The following is a 27,978-nucleotide window of genomic DNA, read 5'->3' as shown; positions in this document are numbered from 1 at the left end:
GGAACCAGCCTTTGCTGAGGTGTAAATAATAATCCTTACCTTTAAGTAAATGTTAAGCACTTCCCGCTCTTCGGCCTCACTGCTGGGATGAAAAGGCATTAATGTCAGAGAATAATTGGATTCTAACCCCTGCCAATTCTCAGAAAGCTGGATGGAACATAAGGGAGTTTTAAGCCTTCATCCAGCAATTCCTCCACCAGGCTAAACAACCTTTCAATCTAGTTAACCTTCTTACACAGTGGTCTAGTTATGTAAACTTTGCCATGAGCACCCATCATTGTCATCCAATAAAGGGTACTATGGATGCATAATAAACCAGTTGCAGGTTTCACATGGTAATATTCTGTTTCTGAGAGAGGTGTGTTTATGACTCTGAAATACCATTTAGATTCAAACCAGTTCAGCGCTTGAATTAATTTTCTTTGTTTTCAAAAGAACTTTTGAAAAGGAAAGTTTCTCTTCGGACACAGGAAGACAAAGCATGAACCGGATTCTGATCTCATTAACAAGATGTAAACCCAGAATAATTGAAGTCAGTGGAGCTAGTTTTGATTTACCTGGGGAGGTGAGATCAGAATCTGGCCACAGGGGTTCATAACTGGGATGGTTAGGTCTATTATAGCAATGGGGTGACAATATTTAGATATGTTGATGAGTTAATAAAATCTATGTTTGCACCTGACATCGTAGTTATTATTATTATTTAACTTTATTATAATAGGGAAAACTCACACAACAGATTATTTCTAGAAAAGTGATTCAGGAAACCTCACTATTAACTGTACAAACACCCTTATAGAGTTATCAACTTAAACTTCGTTTGGGACCTACCGAATAAGCCACTGTAAGTAGTGCTATCTTTCCCCCACAGTCCTTATCCACAGAAAGAGCGGGTACAACCCTTTTATGCTACGTTTACACGTAGGAGTGGCCCACACCAGAGGACCATGTTGAGCTCAGCCAGGTGCTCAGGGTTTCCCTAGCTCAACAGTTGCCTTCCACTTGTCCACTGTCTCTCCTCTCACAAATGGAATGGCATTGGGACCTATTGGAAAGGCTTTGTGGCCCGCAAGATAATAGAGGGATGTTCAGGGTCCCAACCATCACCCAAGCATGCACACCACCCATGGTCACTAGTGTTCAGTTCCTAAGGAATGCTGTACACAGATGGGGCAGCAGTTGGTTGGAAACCTTCAGTGTGGGTATTTGGTCATGGTTAGAAGGGTTATTTTGATGCATGTGTGGGGGACTGGAGCCAGGCAGGGCACTAGCTGAGTCTCTTGGTGGGCGGGCTGTGTAGTCTTGTAATTGTTGTTTCTATAGCAGGAATGGATAGATGGGGGGAGCTGGTCCCTAGATGTGCGGATATGCGAGTCCTGACCTGGGCCCACAGGCTCTTGGGCCACTGCTCCATTCACAACACTACCTAATGGCTCTACTAATCACTGGAGAATTGGGAGCCCTAAGGCCTTATGCTCCGCTAAAGGTACTGCCCACCGGGACCTGATTGGAAGAGCTCCGGAGTCCCTGCTTGGGCTGAGTACACTATTTAAACTAGAAGGCGACACAGGCAACAGATCAGATCCTGGCTTGCTGCTGCTACAAACCCTGCCGTCTGCCACCTGGCTCCCAGGCTTGTCCTGGATTCTTGACTTCCACCCTATCCTGTTCCTGGCTTCTGCCCTCAGCCTTGTTCCATTCCCTGAACGCTGTCACCCTGGTTTCCAACTGCTCCACCTCCAACCCAAGGCTTTGGCTCTTTGGCTTCTAACTCAGCTCTGCCCCTCGGCTTTGGCTCCTCTGTCCTGTCTGACCACAGCTCTGACACCTGGCTCCTGACACTGGTCCTGCCCATTGGCTTCCGGTTCCTGAACACTATGCTGACCATCAGGCCAGACAGCCCACGTCCTGGTGGCCAGCACTGGTCTTCCACAGACCCTGACAGTACTTCCTTGGGAAAGGCAATCAGGTCGACTCTGCTAGGGGGTATGTTTGAATCCTAATCTTCAGACACTACTTTATGATTTGTATTATGGTAGTAACTAGGAGCCCCAGTCATGGACAGGACCCCATTGTGCTAGGTGCTATACAACCTCAAAGCAGACTGTCATTTCCAAGGAGTTTGCAATCTAAGCACAAGACAAGAGACCAAAGATGGATTCAGACAAACAAAGAGGAGAATACAAAGAAACAATGAGATACTGTTGGTCAGCAGGATGGCCTCAGAACACCAGCTGCCTACCATTTTTGAGAGGGTTTTGTTTGGGAGAAAGCACTGAAGGGCTTGTTTGACAACATAAGAAGTGGGTGATGGAGGCTGGCCTCCTGGGGAGATCAGAGATGGGAGCTGACATTTCAATAGTGAATGAGACATGCTAGGTATGTTGGGGATAGGCCATGAAGGGCCTTGTAAGAGAAGACAAGCAATGGAGAAAAGGAAGCTAGTGGTGGGATGCAAAGAGCGGTGATACAGGCAAAATGGCAAGGTAAAAAAATGATCTTTGCAGTAGCATTCTGAATAGATACGAGCAGGTCAGGATTGAATTTGTCAAGGCCAGAGAAGAGGAGGCTGAAGTAATTGAGACATGAGATGATGACAGACTGAACAAAAGTTTTAGCTGTGTGGATGGATAGGAAGGGCTGCATCTCAGAGGTGTTCTTCAGAAAGACTCGGCAAGTTTTAGACACCTCCTGGATGTGAGGGTCGAGAGAGAGGGCTGAATCAAAGATGTCTCAGAGATTTGTGTCCTGAGTGTCTCTGAGTGTCCTGAATGTCTCTGGATTAAGTTTAGAAGTGTGTGCAACAAGAGTGATGTAGTGGTGGGAGTCTGCTATAGACCACCGGACCAGGGGGATGAGGTAGATGAGGCTTTCTTCCGGCAGCTCACGGAAGCTACTAGATCGCATGCCCTGATTCTCATGGGTGACTTTAATTTTCCTGATATCTGCTGGGAGAGCAATACAGCGGTGCATAGACAATCCAGGAAGTTTTTGGAAAGCGTAGGGGACAATTTCCTGGCGCAAGTGCTAGAGAAGTCAACTGGGGGGGGGGCTTTTCTTGACCTGCTGCTCACAAACCGGGTAGAATTAGTGGGGGAAGCAAAAGTGGATGGGAATCTGGGAGGCAGTGACCATGAGTTGGTTGAGTTCAGGATCCTGACACAGGGAAGAAAGGTAAGCAGCAGGATACAGACCCTGGACTTCAGAAAAGCAGACTTCGACTCCCTCAGGGAACGGATGGCCAGGATCCCCTGGGGGACTAACTTGAAGGGGAAAGGAGTCCAGGAGAGCTGGCTGTATTTCAAGGAATCCCTGTTGAAGTTACAGGGACAAACCATCCCAATGAGTCGAAAGAATAGTAAATATGGCAGGCGACCAGCTTGGCTTAATGGTGAAATCCTAGCGGATCTTAAACATAAAAAAGAAGCTTACAAGAAGTGGAAGGTTGGACATATGACCAGGGAAGAGTATAAAAATATTGCTCGGGCATGTAGGAATGATATCAGGAGGGCCAAATCACACCTGGAGCTGCAGCTAGCCAGAGATGTTAAGAGTAACAAGAAGGGTTTCTTCAGGTATGTTGGCAACAAGAAGAAAGCCAAGGAAAATGTGGGCCCCTTACTGAATGAGGGAGGCAACCTAGTGACAGAGGATGTGGAAAAAGCTAATGTACTCAATGCTTTTTTTGCCTCTGTTTTCACTAACAAGGTCAGCTCCCAGACTGCTGCGCTGGGCATCACAAAATGGGGCAGAGATGGCCAGCCCTCTGTGGAGATAGAGGTGGTTAGGGACTATTTAGAAAAGCTGGACGTGCACAAGTCCATGGGGCCGGACGAGTTGCATCCGAGAGTGCTGAAGGAATTGGCGGCTGTGATTGCAGAGCCATTGGCCATTATCTTTGAAAACTCGTGGCGAACCGGGGAAGTCCCGGATGACTAGAAAAAGGCTAATGTAGTGCCAATCTTTAAAAAAGGGAAGAAGGAGGATCCTGGGAACTACAGGCCAGTCAGCCTCACCTCAGTCCCTGGAAAAATCATGGAGCAGGTCCTCAAAGAATCAATCCTGAAGCACTTGCATGAGAGGAAAGTGATCAGGAACAGCCAGCATGGATTCACCAAGGGAAGGTCATGCCTGACTAATCTAATCACCTTTTATGATGAGATTATTGGTTCTGTGGATGAAGGGAAAGCAGTGGATGTATTTTTTCTTGACTTTAGCAAAGCTTTTGACACGGTCTCCCACAGTATTCTTGTCAGCAAGTTAAAGAAGTATGGGCTGGATGAATGCACTATAAGGTGGGTAGAAAGCTGGCTAGATTGTCGGGCTCAACGGGTAGTGATCAATGGCTCCATGTCTAGTTGGCAGCCGGTATCAAGTGGAGTGCCCCAAGGGTCGGTCCTGGGGCCGGTTTTGTTCAATATCTTCATAAATGATCTGGAGGATGGTGTGGATTGCACTCTCAGCAAATTTGCGGATGATACTAAACTGGGAGGAGTGGTAGATACACTGGAGGGGAGGGATAGGATACAGAAGGACCTAGACAAATTGGAGGATTGGGCCAAAAGAAATCTGATGAGGTTCAATAAGGATAAGTGCAGGGTCCTGCACTTAGGACGGAAGAACCCAATGCACAGCTACAGACTAGGGACCGAATGGCTAGGCAGCAGTTCTGCGGAAAAGGACGTAGGGGTGACAGTGGACGAGAAGCTGGATATGAGTCAGCAGTGTGCCCTTGTTGCCAAGAAGGCCAGTGGCATTTTGGGATGTATAAGTAGGGGCATAGCGAGCAGATCGAGGGACGTGATCGTTCCCCTCTATTCGACATTGGTGAGGCCTCATCTGGAGTACTGTGTCCAGTTTTGGGCCCCACACTACAAGAAGGATGTGGATAAATTGGAGAGAGTCCAGCGAAGGGCAACAAAAATGATTAGGGGTCTGGAACACATGACTTATGAGGAGAGGCTGAGGGAGCTGGGATTGTTTAGCCTGCAGAAGAGAAGAATGAGGGGGGATTTGATAGCTGCTTTCAACTACCTGAAAGGGGGTTCCAAAGAGGATGGCTCTAGACTGTTCTCAATGGTAGCAGATGACAGAACGAGGAGTAATGGTCTCAAGTTGCAGTGGGGGAGGTTTAGATTGGATATTAGGAAAAACTTTTTCACTAAGAGGGTGGTGAAACACTGGAATGCGTTACCTAGGGAGGTGGTAGAATCTCCTTCCTTAGAGGTTTTTAAGGTCAGGCTTGACAAAGCCCTGGCTGGGATGATTTAACTGGGAATTGGTCCTGCTTCGAGCAGGGGGTTGGACTAGATGACCTTCTGGGGTCCCTTCCAACCCTGATATTCTATGATTCTATGATTTTAGTTTGGATGGAAGGAGAGAGGTCTGGAGTAGAGAAGTAAATCGGTGAGTTTTCAGCATAGAGATGAAAGTTGAATTTGTGTTTGTGGATTAGATTTCCTAGAGGTGAGGTGCTGAGGGAGAAGAGAAGAGAACCAATGACAGAGCCCTGTGAAAGGTGCAATTAGAGAGGTGAGCACAGAGAGCCTTAGAAGCCAAGGGAGGACAAGATATCAAGAAGAAAAGTGTGATTAGCAGTTCCCAAGGCACCTGACAAGTTGAGGGGGATGAGAACGGAGTAGGGTTTGCTTCAGCTTCTAATAGCCTAATGAAGGTGGTAAGTACTGTATGTCTTGACTCATGTCTGCCTTATAACTGGACTGCAAGGGCTAGCTAACAGTCACCTTTGGGTAGTTTATTAATATAAATTTTGGGCTTTCATCTATATGGTCTGTGTTGTATCATGTCTTCATTCTGGTGTGTCATCAATTTGAAATCCATCCAATGTACTCTCTGTGGGTATTCTTTAAAAAGAAGGCCCTGGCCATGCTGCAAGAACTTTAAAGATGCCATGGTTCTTTTCACAAGAGCCAGGTTTGCCTCAGTATGCTTCACTCCTTCCCACAGTGCTGTGCAGAAAGCTGTGCACCAGTTGTCTATCTGGTTGTTCTACCCCAGAGGTGGCTGCATTTTGGTGGTTGTGTAGGTATTTGGGGATGAAAGATATCTATTGATGTAACTTTTATTTTAATTCTCCAAAATAAATCGCCTGTTTTACACCATTCAACTCAAACCAGAAGGAAACTACTCAAAGACTGAAGAAATGAAATAAAATGCTAAAGGAAATATATTTTGGAAGAGTTTAAAAAAACAATGAATGTGAGGGTTTGATTGAATCAGTCCAAGAAATCCTTCTCCTATGTTGCTATCTCCTCTCTACACTCTGGTGCTCACCTCAGAGCTGCTTTGCAGGAAGCTTCCCTGCTTTCACATCCCTTCCTCTTTATGTGCACCAGTCCCAAGTCAGACCTGTCCTGTGGTATTACAGGGTTTTCCTTGATTTTTCTCTTCTTATTTTGAGCGTTGCATTGCAATCCAGTCAGTTGTTTTCCCTTGTAACTTTCACTCGTTTTTTCTCCTAGGAAGTGTCTCAAAAGCCCTCATCGGTGTCCTTCAGGACTGACGATTTTCCTGATCATAAAAGAAAGATTCTCTACCTTAGGCTGTCAGTCGGCTCTTTGGTGCATAGTCTCCCTCTTTGGACCGGCTGTGGTCTGAAAGAGACATCAGCCTGCAGACCGGCTGCTGAGCTTTGGAGCTAAGGCTGCCTTGTGCGTCAGGTAATCCAATTGAGTTCTTACATGCCCACGGCCCCACAGATTCCCATTCAGCCAGCTGCTAAATGCCGACTGCTTCAACTGGAAGGTGAACTGTCAAAAAAACAAAAACAAAAAAGAGGGAAAGAAAAAAGAGAGAAGCGTAAACAACATGCAGCAGCCATGTCGTTGCCCTCAACTCCAACCCAGGAGGTACTAGGCTGGGCGTGCAACTGAGAGAAGGGAACTTATTGTTCACTTGCTTAGCCACTTGCCAGAGTACTCAGTGCTTAGTTACGAAACATAAACAAAGCAGCAAAAAGAAAGAAAGAAAGAAATCAAAAAACAAACCAACCCTGCACTTCACTGGGAAGTTTGTGTCTATGAAGACTTAGGCTACAGGTTTCAGGGAAAGATATCCGAGATTTTGGACTATTTTGGATGCAGCATCTGTCCAGCTGTTGCAGGTAGTTTCTTGTATGTTTCTTTTCATACCATTATTGATTAAATAAGAATTAGGAGGCTTCCTCGCTTAGGACAGCAGTATTTAATAGCTACCCTCGCTTTTAGAATAAAGATCATTTCTTTTCTCCCATACCATTAGCTGCTTTGATTGTACAGGACGGTTGCTTGTATTAAACACAGTAATTTAGGATGGCCAGATTTTGCTCAGCTCCTACTGATTTCAAGAGAAGTTGGAAACATCCATCCCAGGGCTGAATCTGGATATAAATCTTTAAAGTGAAGGAAAAGAAATTGCTGGATGGTGTTTGTTCTTTTGGCACAGATAATGCTGAATATTTTTGCATTTATATGACATAACTCAAAAAGTTCCATAAAACCATTTTAAGTTATATTTGCTGGTCTCAGGACCCACAATATAATAATAATAATAATGACGGTAGCTCATCTGTCAGACTCAATGGGAGACTCTATTATCACTGTTCATGGACTTGTAATGCACAATAATTTTTTTTAACCCTTATACTACAGACCCGAGAAAGGGAGGATGTGTTTTCTAGAGGGTAGAGCACAAAGGGCACCAGAACTCTCAAGTTCTGTTTCTATCTCTGCTACTGTCTCACTACTTGGCCTTGGGAAAGTCACTTAACTGCTCTGAACCTCAGTTTCTCCATCTGTAAAATAAGGCTAATCCTTATTTTCAAGGATATTGTGAGGTATACCTAATAAGTGTAAAACTTTTTGAAATCTTTAGATGAAAGATCCCAAAGGAGTGCAACTAATAATCATGCTTAGCTCTTAACTCTTATATCCAAAGATCTCAAAGTACATAACCAAAGACAGTAAATCTCATGGTCCCCATTCTCAGATGGAGATACTAAGGCGTAGAGACTTTCCCAAGCTCACACAGCTGATTGCAAAGCCAAGAATCCTTGTCTCCTGACTCGTAGTCCAGTATGCTATCCAGGGGATGACACCACCGCATTACAAAGAATTATTACGATAAAGGTGTTGGTAAAAGACAGTAGCCTAGAGGGAAGAGAGGTGGATCTTCTGATGCATAAAAATCCACAAATGGAAAAGAGAAATAATACTGCACTATGTGAGTTCTACTGCCCTTTCACAGCTGGCCTTCTAGAGACAGGGAGCAAATCTCTGAAGGGTTAATCTTGGCATGCATTAGCAAGTGGATTTAGCTGATGGCCTACAGGTAAATAGGTTGCTTCAAAGGTTCTCCTTTTACACCTGCTCTTTATGAGAGATGTTTGGAGAAAATAAAACAATGACAGGAGCCAGTCCCTAGTAGACAGACATTCTGAGAGGACTTTGGAATTAATGCCATTTCCCCTTAGGTATTGGGCCAAAGGGAAGGTGGGAGGAAACTGATTTTTAAAGGCACAGATGTTTTCTATTTCCCCTATCATGATGGCACTAAAGGGCATTGTTCTGGGGATAATTTCAACCTCTGCAATGTATTTTACCTTCAACTACTAATATGTACCATCTTTCTTAGCTGCGTCTTAACTTGGTTTTTGTTTGAGAATTAACTTGGGAGTTTTTAATTATTAAAAATGTCATACACGAACAGGAAACCCAAGAAGAATGTGATAGTTCTGATGTTTTGAAGATATATAGTATCAATTTTAAATCATTTTTAAAATGCTGAGCTTTTAGGACCAGATTCACCTGTGCGCTCTGGAGGCTTTGACATTCCAAAGCTGCACAAAGCTGCTAGAAAATACTGGACAACTGAGCTGGGTTTAGAGCTGACTTGCATTGCTACAGTGGAGCACGGTGGCTGGAATGTTTGACTCAGTTTCTCCATCTTTCTCATCCTCACATTCACAGGGAGCTACATTTGTTAGAGGAACAATTATGCATTACTTTTAATTCAAAAACTAATTAATAGATTTGTAATTTTTTGGAACATTCATTCTACTCTCAAAGAGCATGTTCTCTAATTTGGGGAGGATATGGTATTTTTAAATATATAAAAAAGAGATTGAATGTCTGCTTCAAGTACAAAACTTAACTCAACTGTGAAGCCAGGACTGGCACCTCCGTAATATAGGACATAGAGAAGGCCAGGTTAACATCTTAGATCACTTCTAACTGGGACCACTGTAACATAAGAAATAACTCACCCAATCATTACCTTTTCTCTAGAGCTAATTTGCATGTTGCAGCTCTATAGGTTGTAATGAGACAGTAGTGTGGAACTTTTCTTCTTTCCAGGGGTGAAAGTAGCTTAAAGGACTTGCTGGTACTCCGGAGTCCAAAGGAGGGGGCGGGGCCTCAACTGGAAGAGGCATGGCCTCTACCAGAAGAGGCGGGCCCTTTAAATCCCCAGGCCCTTTAAATTCCTGGGCCCTTTAAATCAGGATTTAAAGGCCCGGGGCTATGGTTCTGGTAGCAGCAGCTGGGAGCCTTGGGCCCTTTAAATCACCCCCTGAGGTCCCAGCTGCAGAGGTGGCTGGGACCCCTGGGACTTGGGGGCAATTTAAAGGAGGAGATTTAAAGGGCCCGGGGCTCTAACTGCCACTACCGCAGCAGAGCCCCAGGCCCTTTTAAATTGCCGACAGAGCCCCGGGGGTCCAGGGCAGGGCCCAGGGATCTGGCTGCTGCTACCTTCCAGGGCCCTTTAAATTGTCCCCGGAGCCCTGCTGCCGGAGCCGTGGGGTAGTGGCGACGGGACTCTGGTGGCTATTTAAAGGGCCTGGGATGTGGAGGGAGGGGTTGCAGGTTGTGGGAGGGAGTTTGGGGATGGAAGGAGGTGCAGGGGTGAGAGCTGTGGGGTGAGGCTGGGAATGGGTTTGGGGTGTGGCTGGGGATGAGGGGTGCAGGGGTGTGGTAGGGGGCTCAGGGCTGAGGCAGAGGATTAGGGTGCGGGGGGATGAAGGCTCTGGCTGGGGCTGGAGGTGAGGGGTTTAGGGTGTTGAAGAGCTCAGGGCTAGAGCAGAGGGTTGGGGTGTGGGGGGATGAGGGCTCTGGCTCGGAGTATGGGCTCTGGGGTGGGGCAGGGCTGGGAATGAGCTTGGGGTACAGGTAGGCTGCCCCGGGACTGGAGCCAGAGAGGAGGACTCCCCCCAGCCCTCTCCCCACCGGCAGCAGCGAGCTCTGGGGTAGGGGCCCCCTTCTCCCCCCCGGCAGCATATTCACCCCCACCGCTGTCACTGCATGTGCTCCTAGGGCCCCTCTCAGGTCCAGGAATCTCCCTCACCTCTTCTGTGATGGGTGCTGGGGGGGTTGCCATCACATGTGCACCTCGTCCCCTGCTGCTGCCGCCCCTCATTGTGGCCTCACTGGGGGTGGGGGATGGGACTGCCCCTTGCCCAGCATGGAGCAGAAGTGGTGACCGCAGGTGGGGGGTGGGGTGGCTGTACTGGTGGAGGGTCCCTCCAGAAAATGAAAGGGTCTGGGGGGAAGGGCAGCCTGCCCTGGCAGTAGGGGATAGGGGGCACTAGGACCCTGCGGCGGCAGTTGATGCAGGGAGGCAGCATGGAGCTGCAGGGGATGCTCTGCCCAGGGACTCAGGGAGGCAAGGGGGCAGCAGGGAGAGGGCCAGGGGACACTCGGGGGAGGCATGCGGGGGGCGGCAGCAGTGGGAGACCTGGCCCCAAACATTGGTGGAGCCGGGTCCCTGGGCCCTCAATATTGCTGGAGCCATGAGCCCATATAACGCACCTCTGCTGCTTTCTGGTACATCGTACTGGGGTGAACCGGCTTACTTTCACCTCTGCTTCTTTCATATGGAAATAGCAACGTTGACAAGTTAATAGAAAGGTGTGAAATCCAGTCGAGGGCTTCAGGAGATGCAGAGTGCACCTTTTTGATACCTCCTGGAAATGAAAAGATGGGGCACTTGTTCACAGTGTGTCCAATGGTTGGGAGGTCTCCACATTCACACCTGTGGCAAATCCTTGATTTTCCATTTGTGCATGTAACAGTCTAATATGGTTGATGGTTGTCCAGTGTCTTCACCAGAGCGAGAAACCAGCCAATTAGATATGAGTGTGAGACTGAACTCGTGTGTTGAGAGGTCTCATTGATAGATGAGTTGACCTCCAACTGGCACTGGTCCTTAAAGGCCCCATAGTTGCATGCTAGCTTGTACAGCCGTGGTATAACAACCCCTATGGCACCGCTGCACTTGAAGCAGCAAGAACATTGCAGTCTTGAGCACCAAGAGGTTTCAGCATCATTTGAAGCTGTCTCTTCTGAGAGTGTAAACTTCAAAACAAAGCAGAATCGATTGTTTCCTGAGCTAGCTCTATTCCTGAGAGCCTGATTTAAGTCCTAAGCAGATTCCTTCCACCTCCATCCACTGCCCCACCTCCACATCCAGCTCCAGACATTTTCTTTTAAATTATAAGCATTTAATTTGTGTATGTATAAATTTGAATTGACTGATTTTTATACTTGCAAAAATTGTGTGTATTCACATTTATCAATATGTCTCAAACCTATACACTTAATGTGGAGGCCCTGGTAGTGACTTCAGAGTTATGGCTGAGTCTGGACTTCCATCCTTGCCCTGTTTTTTACCCCCTCTAACTTTGAACTGGAGTATCTGATTTAGCTGCACAATGGGGTGTTTGAGATTGGCTGGAAGGATTTTCTTTGAGAATTTGGAAGGCTCAACATTAGATATTTTTTGTACTTAATCAGATATTTTTTGTAGTTCAATTTTTTCCCCCAGTCTCCCATGAATTTTCAGCCGCAGTGGTGGGTTTTCTGAGCTCCTTGTTTCACAGAGATGGCTGTTTGCAAAATCAGCATGGGCTTTTGCTCATGCACAAGGCATTTCACAGGAAAGAATGAGGTGTGTTTAGCAAATGAGTTAGCTAAAGGTGTATTAATTAACACCTTTTCCCAGTGCAGACCAGGGGTGTGACATTATAAAAGTCTTCCAGGATCAGAGAATGAGAGAGGCAAAGCGGCAGGGAAATGGTGGGAACTAGATCAGAGAAGTGGGGTGTGTGGGAATGAAGAGGAGAAAGTGAGACTAGAGGGGGGGAGGCAGGGGAGTTGCAGGGAGGGAAGTGGACTGCTGCTCGAAAATGAGGCCACTTGTTTGGGTGTCTAAATATGGATTTAGGAGCCCAACTTTGGGCATCTGGATTGGAGAAGTTTGCCCTGAATTGTTTAAAATAACAATTAGAACAGCCATACTGGGTCAGACCAAAGGTCCATCAATCCCAGTATCCTGTCCTCTGACAGTGGCCAATGGCAGGTGCCCCAAAGGGAATGAACAGACAGGTTATCATCAAGTGATTCATGCCCTGTCACCCAATCCCAGCTTCTGGCAAAGGCTAAATAGCCATTGATGGACCTATCTTCCATGAATCTATCTAGCTCCCTTTTGAACCCCATTATAGTATTGGCCTTCACAACACCCTCTGACAAGGAGTTCCAGAGGTTGACAGCGCGTTGCATGAAAAAATACTTTCTTGTGTTTGTTTTAAACCTGCTAACTATTAATTTCATTTTGTGGCTCCTTGTTCTTATATTACGAGGAGGAGTAAATAACACTTCCTTAGGCCTGGTCTACACTATGTGGTTAGGTCGAATTTAGCCGCGTTAAGTCAATTTAAAAATGACTGCGTCCACACAACCGACCCCGTTCCATCGACCTAAAGGGCTCTTAAAATCGACTTCTGTACTCCTCCCCGACAAGGGGAGTAGCGCTAAAATCGACCTTGTTGGGTCAAATTTGGGGTAGTGCAGACGCAAATCAATGGTATTGGCCTCCAGGAGCTGTCCCAGAGTGCTCCATTGTGGCCACTCTGGACAGCTCTTTGAACTCCGATGCACTAGTCAGGTACACAGGAAAAGCCCCGGGAACTTTTAAATTTCATTTCCTGTTTGGTCAGCGCGGCGAACTCAGCAGCTCAGGTGACCATGCAGTCCCCCCAGAATCGCAAACAAGCTCCAGCATGGACCAAAAGGGAGACACTGGATCTGATTGCTGTATGGGGAGAAGCATCTCTGCAGGCTGAACTCCTATCAAAAAGAAGAAATGCAAATATATTTGCCAAAATCTCACAGGGAATGTTGGACAGAGGCTACAACAGGGACACACAGCAGTGCTGCGTGAAAGTTAAGGAGCTCAGGCAAGCCTACCAAAAGACTAAGAAGGCAAATGGTCACTCTGGGTCAGAGCCCCATACATGCTGCTTCTGTGATCAGCTGCATGGCATTCTAGGGAGGGACCCTACCACTATCCCACCACTGTCCGTGGACACCTGCAAGGGGGGAGTCTCATGCAACAGGGAGGAGGATTATGGGGATGAGGAAGAGGAGGAGGAGAATGCGCAGCAGGCAAGCAGTGAATCTGTTCTCCCCAGAAGCCAGGACCTTTTCATCACCCTGGAGCCAATACCCTCCCAAGGCGGGATCCCCGACCCTGAAGCCGAGAAGGCACCTCTGGTGAGTGCACATTTGTAACTACAGTACAGGGATTAAAAGCAATTGTGTTTAATGTTTGATTTGCCCTGAAGAATTGGGATGCTCTCCTGGAGGTACTCTGAAAGCCTTTGCAGAAGGTTTCTGGGGAGAGCTGCCTTATTTCGTCCTCCATGGTAGGATAGGTTTCAGAGTAACAGCCGTGTTAGTCTGTATTCGCAAAAAGAAAAGGAGTACTTGTGGCACCTTAGAGACTAACCAATTTATTTGAGCATGAGCTTTCGTGAGCTACAGCTCACTTCATCGTCAAGCCAGTAGCAAGTATTCTGGAATCATTGCAGCACAAAGCATGGCAGCGAATGGTCCTGGGTTTTGGTTGCATTCAAGCAACATTCGGTCTATATCTTTCTGTGTTAGCCTCAATAAAGTGATATCATTCATGGTCACCTGGTTGAAATAGGGGAATTTTTGTAAGGGAACAGTAAAAGGACTCCGTTCACGCTGGGCTGTTTTCATCTGGATAAAAGGGATCATCTCAGAGAATAACCATGTGATGTGGGGGAGGGGTGAAGGGATCATCCTGGAGAATAGCCACGCAGTGGGGTGGGGGTAGGTATGTGCTTCACATCCACCCGAAAACCACAGCCCCTCCTTTTAAATGTGAAACCCAGCCCATTGCTTGCTCTGGGAAAGGAGGGCGCTGCAGTTTGAAAACATTTGCACATGTTATGAAGGCATAAGAAGCCAACCCCACATACCAAAAGGTTTCCCATGGCTGACTGGAAACCGAATTCTGTTGCCCAGCCGTGTGTCTCCATACCAGCAGGTGCTCAATATAAAAGGCAAAATGCAACCTTGTACCTAAAGCACATATGCTGTCTGCTGTGAATTGCTTGATTCACTGTGAAAGAGTCTCCCTTTTGTTTTCAGAAATGTATCATCTTAAATTTTACTCTCCCTTTTTATCTCCCCCCAGATGCAAATGTTTCTATGCTCCCACTATAACCTCTGGGACGGAGATGATCGCAGATCAGAAGGTGAAAAAAACACTTGCAATGACATGTTTTCCGAGCTCATGCAGTCCTCCCGCACTGATAGGGCACAGCTTAATGCATGGAGGCATTCAGTGGCAGAGGCCAGGAAAGAATTAAGTGAGCTTGAAGAGCGGATGCAGGACACGATGCTGAGGCTAATGGGGGAGCAAATGGACATGATGAAGCGTCTGTTGGGGGAGCAAACTGAGATGATGAAGCATCTGTTGGAGCTGCAGGAAAGCCAACAAGAGCACAGACCCCCACTACATCCACTGTATAACCACATGCCCTCCTCCCCAAGTTCCATATCCGCCTCACCCAGACGCCCAAGAACGCAGGATGGGAGGCTCCGGGACCCAGCCACTCCACTCCAGAGGATGGCCCAAGCAACAGAAGGCTGTTATTCAAACAGTTTGATTTTTAGTGTGGCTACAATAAACAATGTGGCCTTGTCCTTCCCTCATCCCCCCTTCCCCCCCACCCCCGCCTGGGCTACCTTGTCAGTTATCTCTTTTTTTTTAAAATTAATAAAGAAAGAATGCATGGTTTCAAAACAATAGTTACTTTATTTTGAAGTGGGGAGGGTGGTTGGCTTACAGGGAATTAAAATCAACAAAAGGGGCGGGTTTGCATCAAGGAGAAACACACACAACTGACACACTGAAGCCTGGCCAGTCAAGAAACTGGTTTTCAAAGCCTCTCTGATGTGCAGTGCACCTTGCTGTACTCTTCTAATCGCCCTGGTGTTTGGCTGCTCAAAATCGGATGCCAGGTGATTTGCTTCAACCTCCCACCACACCATAAATGTCTCACCCTTACTCTCACAGGTATTATGGAGCACACAGCAAGCAGCAATAACAATGGGAATGTTGGTTGCGCTGAGGTCTGACCTACTCAGCAAATAGCACCAGCAAACTTTTAAATGTCCAAAGGCACATTCTACCACCATTCTGCACTTGCTCAGCCTATAGTTGAACTACTCCTTACTACTGTCCAGGCTGCCTTCATGGGAGCAAGGGGTAGGCTGTGTCCCCAGGGATAACTATTGGCATTTCAACATCCCCAATGGTAATTTTCTGGTCTGGGAAGTAAGTCCCTTTTGCAGCTGCTTGAACAGCCTGAGTTCCTAAATATGCAAGCATCATGCACCTTTCCTGGCCATCCCACATTGATGTCGCTGAAATGTCCCTTGTGATCCACCTGTGCTTGCAGCACCATTGAGAAGTACCCCTTGTGGTTCACGTACTGGTTGGCAAGGTGGTCCAGTGCCAAGATGGGGATATGCGTTCCGTCTATTGCCCCACCACAGTTAGGAAACCCCATTGCAGCAAAGCCATCCAGTATGACCTGCACATTTCCCAGAGTCGCTACCCTTAATAACAGTGTTATACGAATAAAATAAAAACCAGCAGGATCTTATTAAAAGGGAAAAGGCAAAATGCCACATTTATTGTGAATACAGAAGGAATCATCGTAAGCAGTTAGTTATAGCTATAACATTCCATTCAATTTCATATTTATTCACACATTCATTCATACACACATACACACAGGTTCTGCAAGGTTGTTAACATAGTTACCAGTCTTAGAGTTGCTCGAGCCAAGCCACAGGCCAGGTGGCTTGGACATGAGGAGGGAGCAGGGCCTTGTCAGATGCACATCTGATGCTCCTGGAAGTTGGTTTGCAGAATCAGAGCCCAAAGTTCTCAGTTTCTAGAGTCCATTTTTATAGGAATTTATTCCTATGCCAGTTTGTGGGAATTGCTTCATCATGCTGTTGCTGAATCAATCAGCAGATGGCACATTGCTGACAGCTCCGTGCTGCCAGATGTTATCTTGTTCTTCGGTTCTCCCATCCTTGAGGCTGTTGGGTGTTGCCCTCCGGGGGTCCTCTGGTTATTTCCACTTGACGCCTTCTTCAGCCAATGGACACTGGATTCTTAGGCTGGCACCTCCCTGATCATTCATTTATTATCCACGCGAAGCATCCATCCACATACATTCTCTATCTCTATTTTAATCACAATTGTTAACAAAGCGAGATAAATACACCAAAAGGGTGGGGAGTCTCTGTGTCCTGTTTCTGTTGTTACAAAGTATCGCTTTGAGAATGGACTCTGTCTTAGGATGTACTAACACAATTAACAGCTTGCAAGTTTCACACAGAGAGGAAGAGAAACAGTAAAAACGAGACCAAAACCCAAGAGATCTTTTTATTACTGACCTGGGCACAAAAAGTGGGAGTGTGCTAATAAAGTTTGCAGATGATACAAAGCTGGGAGGTATTGCTAATTTAGAGAAGGACAGGGATACCCTACAGGAGGATCTGGATGACCTTGTAAACTGGAGTAATAGGAATAGGATGAAATTTAATAGTGAGAAGTGTAAGGTCATGCATTTAGGGATTAATAACAAGAATTTTAGTTATAAGCTAGGGACGCATCAACTAGAAGTAACGGAGGAGGAAAAGGACCTTGGAGTATTGGTTGATCATAGGTTGACTATGAGCTGCCAATGTGATATGGCTGTGAAAAAAGCTAATGTCGTCTTGGGATGCATCAGGAGAGGTATTTCCAGTAGGGATAAGGAGGTTTTAGTACCGTTATATAAGGCACTGGTGAGACCTCACCTGGAATACTGTGTGCAGTTCTGGTCTCCCATGTTTAAGAAGGATGAATTCAAACTGGAACAGGTACAGAGAAGGGCTACTAGGATGATCCGAGGAATGGAAAACTTGTCTTATGAAAGGAGACTCAGGGAGCTTGGCTTGTTTAGCCTAACTAAAAGAAGGTTGAGGGGAGATATGATTGCTCTCTATAAATATATCAGAGGGATAAATACCAGAGAGGGAGAGGAATTATTTAAACTCAGTACCAATGTGGACACAAGAACAAATGGATATAAACTGGCCACTAGGAAATTTAGATTAGAAATTAGACGAAGGTTTCTAACCATCAGAGGAGTGAAGTTTTGGAATAACCTTCCGAGGGAAGTAGTGGGGGCAAAAGATCTATCTTGCTTTAAGATTAAACTCGATAAGTTTATGGAGGAGATGGTATGATGGGATAACATGGTTTTGGTAATTAAATATTCATGGTAAATAGGCCCAATGGCCTGTGATGGGTTTTTAGATGGGGTAAGATCCAAGTTACCCGGGAAAGAATTTTCTGTAGTATCTGGCTGATGAATCTTGCCCATATGCTCAGGGTTTAGCTGATCGCCATATTTGGGGTCGGGAAGGAATTTTCCTCCAGGGCAGATTGGAAGGCCCTGGAGGTTTTTCGCCTTCCTCTGTAGCATGGGGCATGGGTCACTTGCTGGAGGATTCTCTGCTCCTTGAGGTCTTCAAACTACAATTTGAGGACTTCAATAGCACAGATATAGGTGTGAGGTCTTTTTTAGGAGTGGTGGGTGAAGTTCTGTGGCCTGCATTGTGCAGGAGGTCAGACTAGATGATCATAATGGTCCCTTCTGACCTAAATATCTATGAATCTATGAATCTATAAGATCTCTTAATTAGTAATACCCTGGGATTTAAACTATGGGGAGTTAAACTCATTTGTGATTTTAATACAGAACTTCTTTAATATGATCCAACAACAGAACGTCAATGATTGCATTGGCTACTTGGATCACAGCAGCCCCCACAATAGACTTGCCCACTCCAAATTGATTCCCGACTGACCAGTAGCAGTCAGGCCTTGCAAGCTTCCATAGGGCTATTACCACTCGCTTCTCAACTGTCAGGGCAGCTCTCTTCTTGGTATTCCTGCACTTCAGGGTGGGGGAAAGCAACACACAGAGTTCCAGGAAAGTGGCCTTAAGCATGCGAAAGTTTCACAGCCACTGTGAATCATCCCACACCTGCAACACTATGCAGTCCCACCAGTCTGTGCTCGTTTGCTTGGCCCAGAATCAGCATTCCACTGTATCAACCAGCCCCACTGCCACCATGATGTCCCAATTGCCACAGCCTGTGCTTTCAGGAACGTCTGTGTCCATGTCCTCATCAAAATCCTCCTTGTGCTGGCGTCTCTTAGCCCAGTTCTGCATATACTCCAGGATAATGCGCGAGGTGTTTACAATGCTCAGAACAGCAGCAGTGACGGTGAGCTGAGTGGGCTCCATGCTTGCCATGGTATGGTATCTGCACGGGTTACCCAGGAAAAAAGGCGCAAAACGATTGTCTGCCGTTGCTTTCATGGAGGGAGGGGAGACAGTCGGCATGTACCTGAAACCACCCACGACAATGTTTTTGCCCTATCAGGCATTGGGAGCTTAACCCAGAATTCCAATGGGCAATGGAGACTGCGGGAACTGTCGGATAGCTACCCACAGTGCACCGCTCTATAAGTCGATGCTAGCCACAGTAGTGAGGACTCATTCCGCTGATTTAATGCGCTTAGTGGGGACATACGCAATCGACTGTATAAAAGCGATTTTTAAAAATCGACTTTGATAAAATCAACCTAATTTCGTAGTGTAGACATACCCTAATTTACTTTCTCTATACCACTCATGATTTTATAGACCTCTATCATATCCCCCCCTTAGTCGCCTCTTTTCCAAGCTGAAAAGTCCCAGTCTTATTAATCTCTTGTCATATGGAAGCTGTTCTATGCCCCTAATAATTTTTGTTGCCCTTTTCTGAACCTTTTCCAATGCCAATATATCTTTTTTGAGATGGGGTGACCACATCTGCATGCAGTATTCAAGGTGTGGGCATACCATGGATTTAAATAGAGGTATTATGATATTTTCTATCTTATTATCTATCCCATACTTGATGATTCCCAACATTCTGTTCGCTTTTTTCACTGCCGCTGCACATTGAGTGGATGATTTCAGAGAACTATCCACAATGACTCCAAGATCTTTTTCTTGAGTGGTAACAGCTAATTTAGACCCTATCATTGTATATGTATAGTTAGGATTATGTTTTCCAATGTGCATTACTTTGCATTTATCAACATTAAATTTCATCTGCCATTTTGTTGCCCAGTCACCCAGTTCTGTGAGATCCTTTTGTAGCTCTTCACAGTCTGCCTGGGACTTAACTATCCTGTGTAGTTTTGTATCATCTGCAAATTTTGGCACCTCACTGTTTACCCCTTTTTCCAGATCATTTATGAATATGTTAAATAGGACTGGGCCAAGTACAGATCCCTGGAGGACACCATAGAATCATAGAATATCAGGGTTGGAAGGGACCTCAGGAGGTCATCTAGTCCAACCCCCTGGTCAAAGCAGGACCGATCCCCAATTAAATCATCCCAGCCAGGGCTTTGTCAAGCCTGACCTTAAAAACTTCTAAGGAAGGAGATTCCACCACTTCCCTAGGTAACGCATTCCAGTGTTTCACCACACTCCTAGTGAAAAAGTTTTTCCTAATATCCAACCTAAATCTCCCCCACTGCAACTTGAGACCATTACTCCTTGTTCTGTCATCTGCTACCACTGAGAACAGTCTAGAGCCATCCTCTTTGGAACCCCCTTTCAGGTAGTTGAAAGCAGCTATCAAATCCCCCCTCATTCTTCTCTTCCGTAGACTAAACATCCCCAGTTCCCTCAGCCTCTCCTCATAACTATTTACACCTCTCCATTCTGAAAAATGACCATTTATTCCTATCCTTTGTTTCCTATCTTTTAACCAGTTACCAATCCATGAAAGAATCTTCCCTCTTACCCCACGGCTGCTTATTTTGCTTAAGAGCCTTTGGTGAGGGACCTTGTCAAATGCTTTCTGAAAATCTAAATACACTGTATCCACTGGATCGCCTTTGTCCGCATGCTTGTTGACCCCCTCAAAGAATTCTATAGATTGGTGAGACATGATTTCCCTTTACAAAAACCATGTTGACTATTTCCCAGCAAATTATGTTCATCTATGTTTCTGACAATTTTGTTCTTTACGATAGTTTCAACCAATTTGCCTGGTCCTGAAGTGAGGCTTACTGGCCTGTAGTTGCGAGGGTCACCTCTGGAGCCCTTTTTGAAAATTGGCGTCACATTAGCTATCCTCCAGTCATTTGGTACAGAAGCTGATTTAAATGATAGGTTATAGATGACAGTTAGTAGTCCTGCAATTTCACATTTGAGTTTCTTCAGAACTCTTGGGTGAATACCATCTGGTCCTGGAGACTTATTACTGTTTAGTTTGTCAATTTGTTCCAAAACCTCCTCTAATGACACCTCAATTTGGGACAGTTCCTCAGATCTGTCACCCAAAAAAATGGCTCAGGTTTGGGAATCTCCCTCACATCCTCAACAGTGAAGACCGATGCAAAGAATTCATTTAGTTTCTCTGCAATGGCCTTATTTTCTTTGAGTGCTCCTTTAGCCTCTCAATTGTCCAGTGGCTCCACTGGTTGTTTAGCAGGCTTTCTGCTTCTGATGTATTTTTTTTAAAAATTCCTATTACTTTTGGAGTCTTTGGCTAGCTGTTCTTCAAATTCTTTTTTGGTCTTTCTAATTATATTTTTACACTTCATTTGCCAGAGTGTATGCTCTTTTCTATTTTCCTCATTAGGATTTATCTTCCACTTTTTAAAGGATGCCTTTTTGCCTCTTACTGCTTCTTTTACTTTGTTGTTTAGCCACGGTGGCTCTTTTTTGGTTCTCTTGCTATGTTTTTTAAAGTGGGGTATACATTTAAGTTGAGCCTCTATTATGGTGTCTTTAAAAAGTTTCCACGCAGTTTGCAGGGATTTTACTTTTGGTACTGTACCTTTTAATTTCTGTTTCACTAACCTCCTCATTTTTGTATAGTTCCCCTTTCTGAAATTAAATGCTACAGTGCTGGGCCGCTGTGGAGTTTTCTCCACCACAGGGATGTTAAATTTAATTATATTATGGTCACTATTACCACGCAATCCAGCTATATTCACCTCTTGGACCTGATCCTGTGCTCCACTTAGGACTAAATCAAGAATTGCCTCTCCTCTTGTGGGTTCCAGGACTAGCTACTCCAAGAAGCAGTCATTTAAGGTGTCAAGAAACCTTATTTCAGCATCCCTTCCCGAGGTGATATGTACCCAGTCAATATGGGGATAGTTGAAATCCCCCATTGTTGTTATTATTGAGTTTTTTATTTTAATAGCCTCTCTAATCTCCCTGAGCATTTCAGAGTCACTAACAGCATCCTGGTCAGGTGGTCTGTAATATAGCCCTACTGCTATATTCTTATTTTTCAAGCATGGAATTACTATCCATAGAGATTCTATAGTACAATTTAGTTCATTTAAAATTTTTTACTTCATTTGATTCTATGCTTTCTTTAACATATAGTGCCACTCCCCCACCAGCACGACCTGTTCTGTCCTTCCGATATATTTTGTACCCTGGTATTACTGTGTCCAATTGATTATCCTCATTCCACCAGGTTTCTGTGATGCCTATTATATCAGTATCCTCATTTAATACTAGGTATTCTAGTTCACCCATCTTATTATTTAGACTTCTAGCATTGGTATATAAGCATTTTAAAAACTTGTCATTTTTTGGCTGTCCCCTATTGCATGATGTAATTGAATGGGACTTTTTTCATTTGACTGTTTCTCATCAGATCCTCCCTGTATTTTATCATTTTCCATCCTCTCCTCCTTATTAGGACACAGGGAATCTTCATTTATAGATCCTCCTCTAAGGGATGTCCGAATCACATGCTCCTCTGCACCTATCGGCTTTCCTCCAGCCCTTAGTTTAAAAACTGTTCTACGACGTTTTTAATTTTAAGCACCAGCAATCTGGTTCCATTTTGGTTTAGGTGGAGCCCATCCTTCATATATAGGCTCCCTCTCTCCCAAAAGTTTCCCCAGTTCCTAATAAATCTAAACCCCTCCTCCCTACGCCATCATCTCACCCACGCATTGAGGCCCTGCAGTTCTGCCTGTCTAACTGGACCTGTGTGTGGAACTGGAAGCATTTCAGAGAATGCTGTCATAAAGGTCCTGGACTTAAGTCTTTACGTAGCAGCCTAAATTTGGCCTCCAGGACCTCTCTCCTATCCTTCCACCTGTTGTTCGTACCTACATGTACTACGACCACCGGCTCCTCCCCAGCACTACACATAAGCCTATCTAGATGTCTTGAGAGATCTGCAACCTTCGTACCAGGCAGGCAAGTCACCATGCGGTTCTCTTGATCATTGCAAACCCAGCTATCTATGTTTCTAATGATTGAATCGCCCATTACTAATACCTGTCTCTTCCTAATAACTGGAGTACCCTCCCCCAAAGAAGTATCCTCAGTGCGAGAGGATACCACAACATCATCTGGGAGGAGGGTCCCAACTATGGAATCGTTTCCCACTGCTCCAGTAAAGCAGTTTACGTTTAAAGTAGTTTACATTTATACCACCCCTTCCCTTCGAAACTGTGTATGCAGAGCAGCACTGAGCTACAGCCATCCATTATCTAAGTTCATATACAGGCAGGATGGATAAAATCCTGGCCCCATCAAAGTCAGTGGGGGTTTTGCCATTGGCTTAAAGGGGGCTGGGATGTCACCCCAGAACTGTAGCATCTGAGTATGTAACAGGAAGCACTGTGAGACCTTTCACCGAATTAGGCTTTTTAAAGTTTCATCTCCCCAATCCGCCCCAAGAAGGATAAAGGCTGATTTGACTGTATTGCAACCTGTGGCTGTGGAGACTGTTGGTGTCGCGAGACTAGATGTTTAGACTGTTAAGCCACCTCTCAGACAATCACATCTTTCAAAGGCAGTAAAATCAGTCCCTCAACATAAAGACTGGAATTGGTCTCTGTCACTGCGTTAGGAAAGATCTCTCCAAGTTACCTTCCTGCTACCTGCTTGGTGTTTGATCCTGCTTGGACTAGTAAGTGGAGTGCTCACAGCATCTTATAAGATGGTGTAATTTCTTCTTCCAAAATGTTGTCCTTGGGCCCAAATTCTACTTCCACTGACATTAATTGGAGTTCCACCTTTGACCTGTATTGAGCCCCCTTGTTTCTGTCCACTTATTTACAGTGGGTGCTTAAAGTTCCCTGTCCTGACTGCAGCTGTGCTTCAAAAATCATGCCATAGCAGACAATGCAAAGGTGACCCAAAGGATGCCCACGGCCCATAGCTGAGAAGTTTAGGACACTAGTTGAAAGGGGTAGATGAGAAGGCCAGTGACATCATAGCTAAAGAAGACTGGTCCAAGCCTGGCCTGCTGGTGAGTAGCTTTGTAGGTGCCTCCTCAGATATGGTGCCAGAGGCAGCTGCCTCCTTAGCCTGCAAATGAGCAATGGAATTTGCCCCTGCAAATGAGCAATGGAATTATCCTTCATCAAAAGAGGCAATGCTCAAAAGAATGATCCTATTAGATTTGGATAGGCACCCAAAAGTTCAGATGCTTCTTCAAAGTTTAGTACCTGAATTAAGCTAGATCAATATTAGCCAGTTGCAGATCAACTGAGTGTCCACACAGGGCTTTGCACCAGTGTAACTAAATTAATTAAAATGGGCCACTCTACCTTGAAGGTCCCTTATATTATGTGCTAACTACTTATAGTAAACATAGAATCATAGAATATTAGCGTTGGAAGAGACCTCAGGAGGTCATCTAGTCCAATCCCCTGCTCAAAGCAGGGCCAATACCAACTAAATCATCCCAGCCAGGGCTTTGTCAAGCCAGGCCTGAAAAACCTCTAAGGAAGGAAATTCCACCACCTCCTTAGGTAACCCATTCTAGTGCTTCACCACCCTCCTAGTGAAATAGTGTTTCCTAATATCCAGCCTAGACCTCCCTCACTGCAACTTGAGACCATTGCTTCTTGTTCTGTCATTTGCCACCACTGAGAACAGCCTAGCTCCATCCTCTTTGGAACCCCCTTCAGGTAGTTGAAAGCTGCTATCAAATCCCCCCTCATTCTTCTCTTCCGCAGACTAAACAATCCCAGTTCCCTCAGCCTTTCCTCATAAATCATGTGCCCCAGCCCCCTAATAATTTTCGTTGCCCCCCGCTGGACTCTCTCCAATTTGTCCACACCCCTTCTGTAGTGGGGGGATCAAAACTGGACACAGTACTCCAGGTGTGACCTCACCAGTGCCAAATAGAGGGGAATAATCACTTCCCTTGATCTGCTGGCAGTGCTCCTACTAATGCAGCCCAATATGCCATTAGCCTTCTTGGCAACAAGGCACACTGCTGACTCATATCCAGCTTCTTGTCCACTGTAATCCCCAGGTCCTTTTTTGCAGAACTGCTGCTTAGCCAGTCGGACCCCAGCCTGTAGCGGTGCATGGGATTCTTCCTTCCTAAGTGCAGGACTCTGCACTTGTTGAACCTCATCAGATTTCTTTTGGTCCAATGCTCCAATTTGTCTAGGTCACTCTGTACTCTATCCCTACCCTCCAGCATATCTACCTCTCCCCCCATTTTTGTGTCATCTGCGAACTTGCTGAGTGTGCAATTCATCCCATAATCCAGATCATTAATAAAGATGTTGAACAAAACTGGCCCCAGGACGGATCCTTGGGGCACTCCACTTGATACTGGCTGCCAACTAGACATCGAGTCATTGATCACTACCCATTGAGCTCAATAATCTAGCCAGCTTTCTATCCCCCTTATAGTCCATTCATTCAATCCATACTTCTTTAACTTGAAGTTGGCAAGAATACTGTGGGAGAACATATCAAAAGCTTTGCTAAAGTCAAGATATATGACATCCACCGCTTTCCCCATATCCACAGAGCCAGTTATCTCATCATAGAAGGCAATTAGGTTAGTCAGGCATGACTTGCCCTTGGTGAATCCATGTTGACTGTTCCTGATCACCTTCCTCTCCTCTAAGTGCTTCAGAATGGACTCCTTACCTTGAGGACCTGCTCCATGATTTTGCTGGGGACTGAAGTGAGGCTGACCGGTCTGTAGTTCCCCAGGTTCTCTTTCTTCCCTTTTTTAAATATGGGCACTATATTTGCCTTTTTACAATTGTTCGGGACCTCCCCCAATCGCCACGAATTTTCAAAGATAATGGCCAATGGCTCTGCAATCACAACAGCCAACTCCCTCAGCACCCTTGAATGTATTAGATCTGGACCCGTGGACTTGTGTATGTCCAGCTTTTCTAAATAGTCCTTAACCTGTTCTTTTACCACTGAGGGTTGCTTACCTCCCTCCCATACTGTATGGCCCGGTGCAGCAGTCTGGGAGCTGACCTTGTCTGTGAACACCGAGGCAAAAAAAGCTTTGAGTACTTCAGCTTTTTCCACGACACTATGTTGCCTCCCCCATTCAATAAGGGTCCCACACTTTCCCTGACCACCTTCTTGTTGCTAACATACCTGTAGAAACCCTTCTTGTTACCCTTCACATCCCTTGCTAGCTGCAACTCCAATCATGCCTTGGCCTTCCTGATTACACTCCTGCATGCTTGAGCAATATTTTTATACTCCTCCCTAGTCATCTGTCCAAATTTCCACTTCCTGTAAGCTTCCTTGTTGAGTTTAAGCTCACTGAAAATTTCACTGTTAAGCCAAGCTGGCTGCCTGCCATATTTGCTATTCTTTCTGCACATTGGGATGGTTTGTTCCTACACCCTCAATAAGGCTTCTTTAAAATACAGCCAGCTCTCCTGGACTCCTTTTCCCCTCATATTAGCCTCCCAGGGGATCCTGCCCATCAGTGCCATAAGGGAGTCTAAGTCTGCTTTTCTGAAGTCCAGGGTCCGTATTTTGCTACACTCCTTTCTTCCTTTTGTGAGGATCCTGAACTCAAGCATCTCATGGTCACTGCTGCTTAGGTTGCCACCCACTTCTATTTCTCCTACCAATTCTTCCCTGTTTGTAAACAGCAGGTCAAGAGGAGCATGGCCCCTAGTTGGTTCCTCCAGCACTTGTACCAGGAAGTTGTCCCCAACACTCTCCAAAAACTTCCTGGGATTGTCTGTGCATTACTGTATTGCTCTCTCAGGAGATGTCAGGGTGATTGAAGTCCTCCATTAGAACCAGGGCCTGTGATCTGGAAACTTCAGTTAGTTGTCCAAAGAGAGCCTCGTCTACCTCATCCTTCTGATCTGGTGGTCTGTAGCACATGCCCACCCTGAAATCACCCTTGTTGCTCTTGCCTCTAAACTTAACCCAAAGACTCTCAACAGGCTTTTCTCCAGTTTCATACTGGAGCTCTGAGGTGTTTCACCTTGTGTTTCACTGTGATGGTTGGAGTACCTTTCTGAGACCTGGAGAAGAATTCTGTTTGGCTTGAAAGCTTGTCTCTCTCACCAACAGAAGTTGGTCCAATAAAATATATTTCCTCATCCCCCTTGTCTCTTTGATATCCTGGGTCCGACACAGCTACAACCACACTGCATATAAAAAACCCCTGTTAGTTAAACAGGTGGAACTTGTGTGTTTAGACAAGGCAGCAATCTCACTTGTTGGTATTACTGGAGGTCCTGTCTCAGATCTTTCACAGCTGTAGGAGATGGAGTGATGAAGCAGGACTGGAGGCCTGGTCAGAGGAAAGGCAAGGCACTCTCCAGGAATGGCTCCTTGGCAGTGAGATTTGGGAGATGGCTTGGAGCAGGCAGAGTCCCCTGTCAGTTCACAGGGGGCTGGATTGTAGCCTGAGATGGATGCTTTACTTTCCCTCCACTATTTATGCACAAAGCATTTATCTCATTTTTCATCTCCTCCTGGTTATTGGTCTCTTTCAGGCGGCTCAAATAACTTGATGGGCCAAATTCATCCCTGGCACAAGTCCTTTGAAGCAACAGCAGGGAAACATTTGAGCCAATGAGTCCCACTCTTTCCCCAGCACCTTGCCAAGGACTGACTGAGTCCCGTAGTCTCTCTTTCAGCTGCCTTTTACTATATTATCAAGGATATGGCTCAAGCAGTGCCCTTTATTATATAGAAACTGCTTTCACAGCTGAACCAAATCCCCAGTGAAGTCCCCCTGAAAGGCTTTTATGAAAAATGCCTCTCCCTTAGTTAAGATTCTAAATATCCCCATTCTCTTGGGTTTTTAAATCCACCTAGCTGTGTCTGCGACAGGAAAGCCTGTTTAACTAGCATGCAAATCATAATTTGCAATTCTTTCCTGCTACATGGTGAATAAAACAGCAAAAATAAAGGAGAAGGCTGACAAAAGTGAGCTTGTTCCCTTACATGCTACTGAATCACATTGGCAAATCTAATAAAGCCAAATTGCACGTAAAGTGACCCTAGTGTATGAAGTGTCATATTCAGGTACAAAGCTGTAGTTCATTATCCTGCATAATCAATTCTATTACCTTCATTGACCCCAAATTCATGAATGTTCACAGAGAGATAGAGGTGTGCATAGGAGGAGACCCCCAGTGGCCAAAATGTGAAATATATCAAAACAAAAGGGACTATGATAAACCTGTGGGTACCGGAGGAAGGACCTTTGAGGTCTGTTCTCATTGCACTACTGAGAGCTACACAAA

At 45.5% G+C, this 27,978-nt stretch overlaps 1 protein-coding gene across 1 annotated transcript in view; it reads left to right on the top strand.

Annotated features, from left to right (window-relative positions):
* The first annotated feature begins 7,018 nt into the window (after positions 1 to 7,018).
* Positions 7,019 to 27,978, top strand: part of FRMPD2 (FERM and PDZ domain containing 2) — a 49,429-nt gene continuing 28,469 nt past the window's right edge. Inside the window, exon 1 of the mRNA XM_073354755.1 lies at positions 7,019 to 7,123. The gene's annotated coding sequence lies outside the window, so the exon portion shown is untranslated. The remainder of the gene's footprint in view (positions 7,124 to 27,978) is intronic.

The sequence above is a fragment of the Lepidochelys kempii genome, chromosome 7, assembly GCF_965140265.1.
Source record: "Lepidochelys kempii isolate rLepKem1 chromosome 7, rLepKem1.hap2, whole genome shotgun sequence".
In the NCBI taxonomy this organism is placed as follows: domain Eukaryota; kingdom Metazoa; phylum Chordata; order Testudines; family Cheloniidae; genus Lepidochelys; species Lepidochelys kempii.
This window is presented reverse-complemented; position numbering and strand designations above follow the sequence as displayed.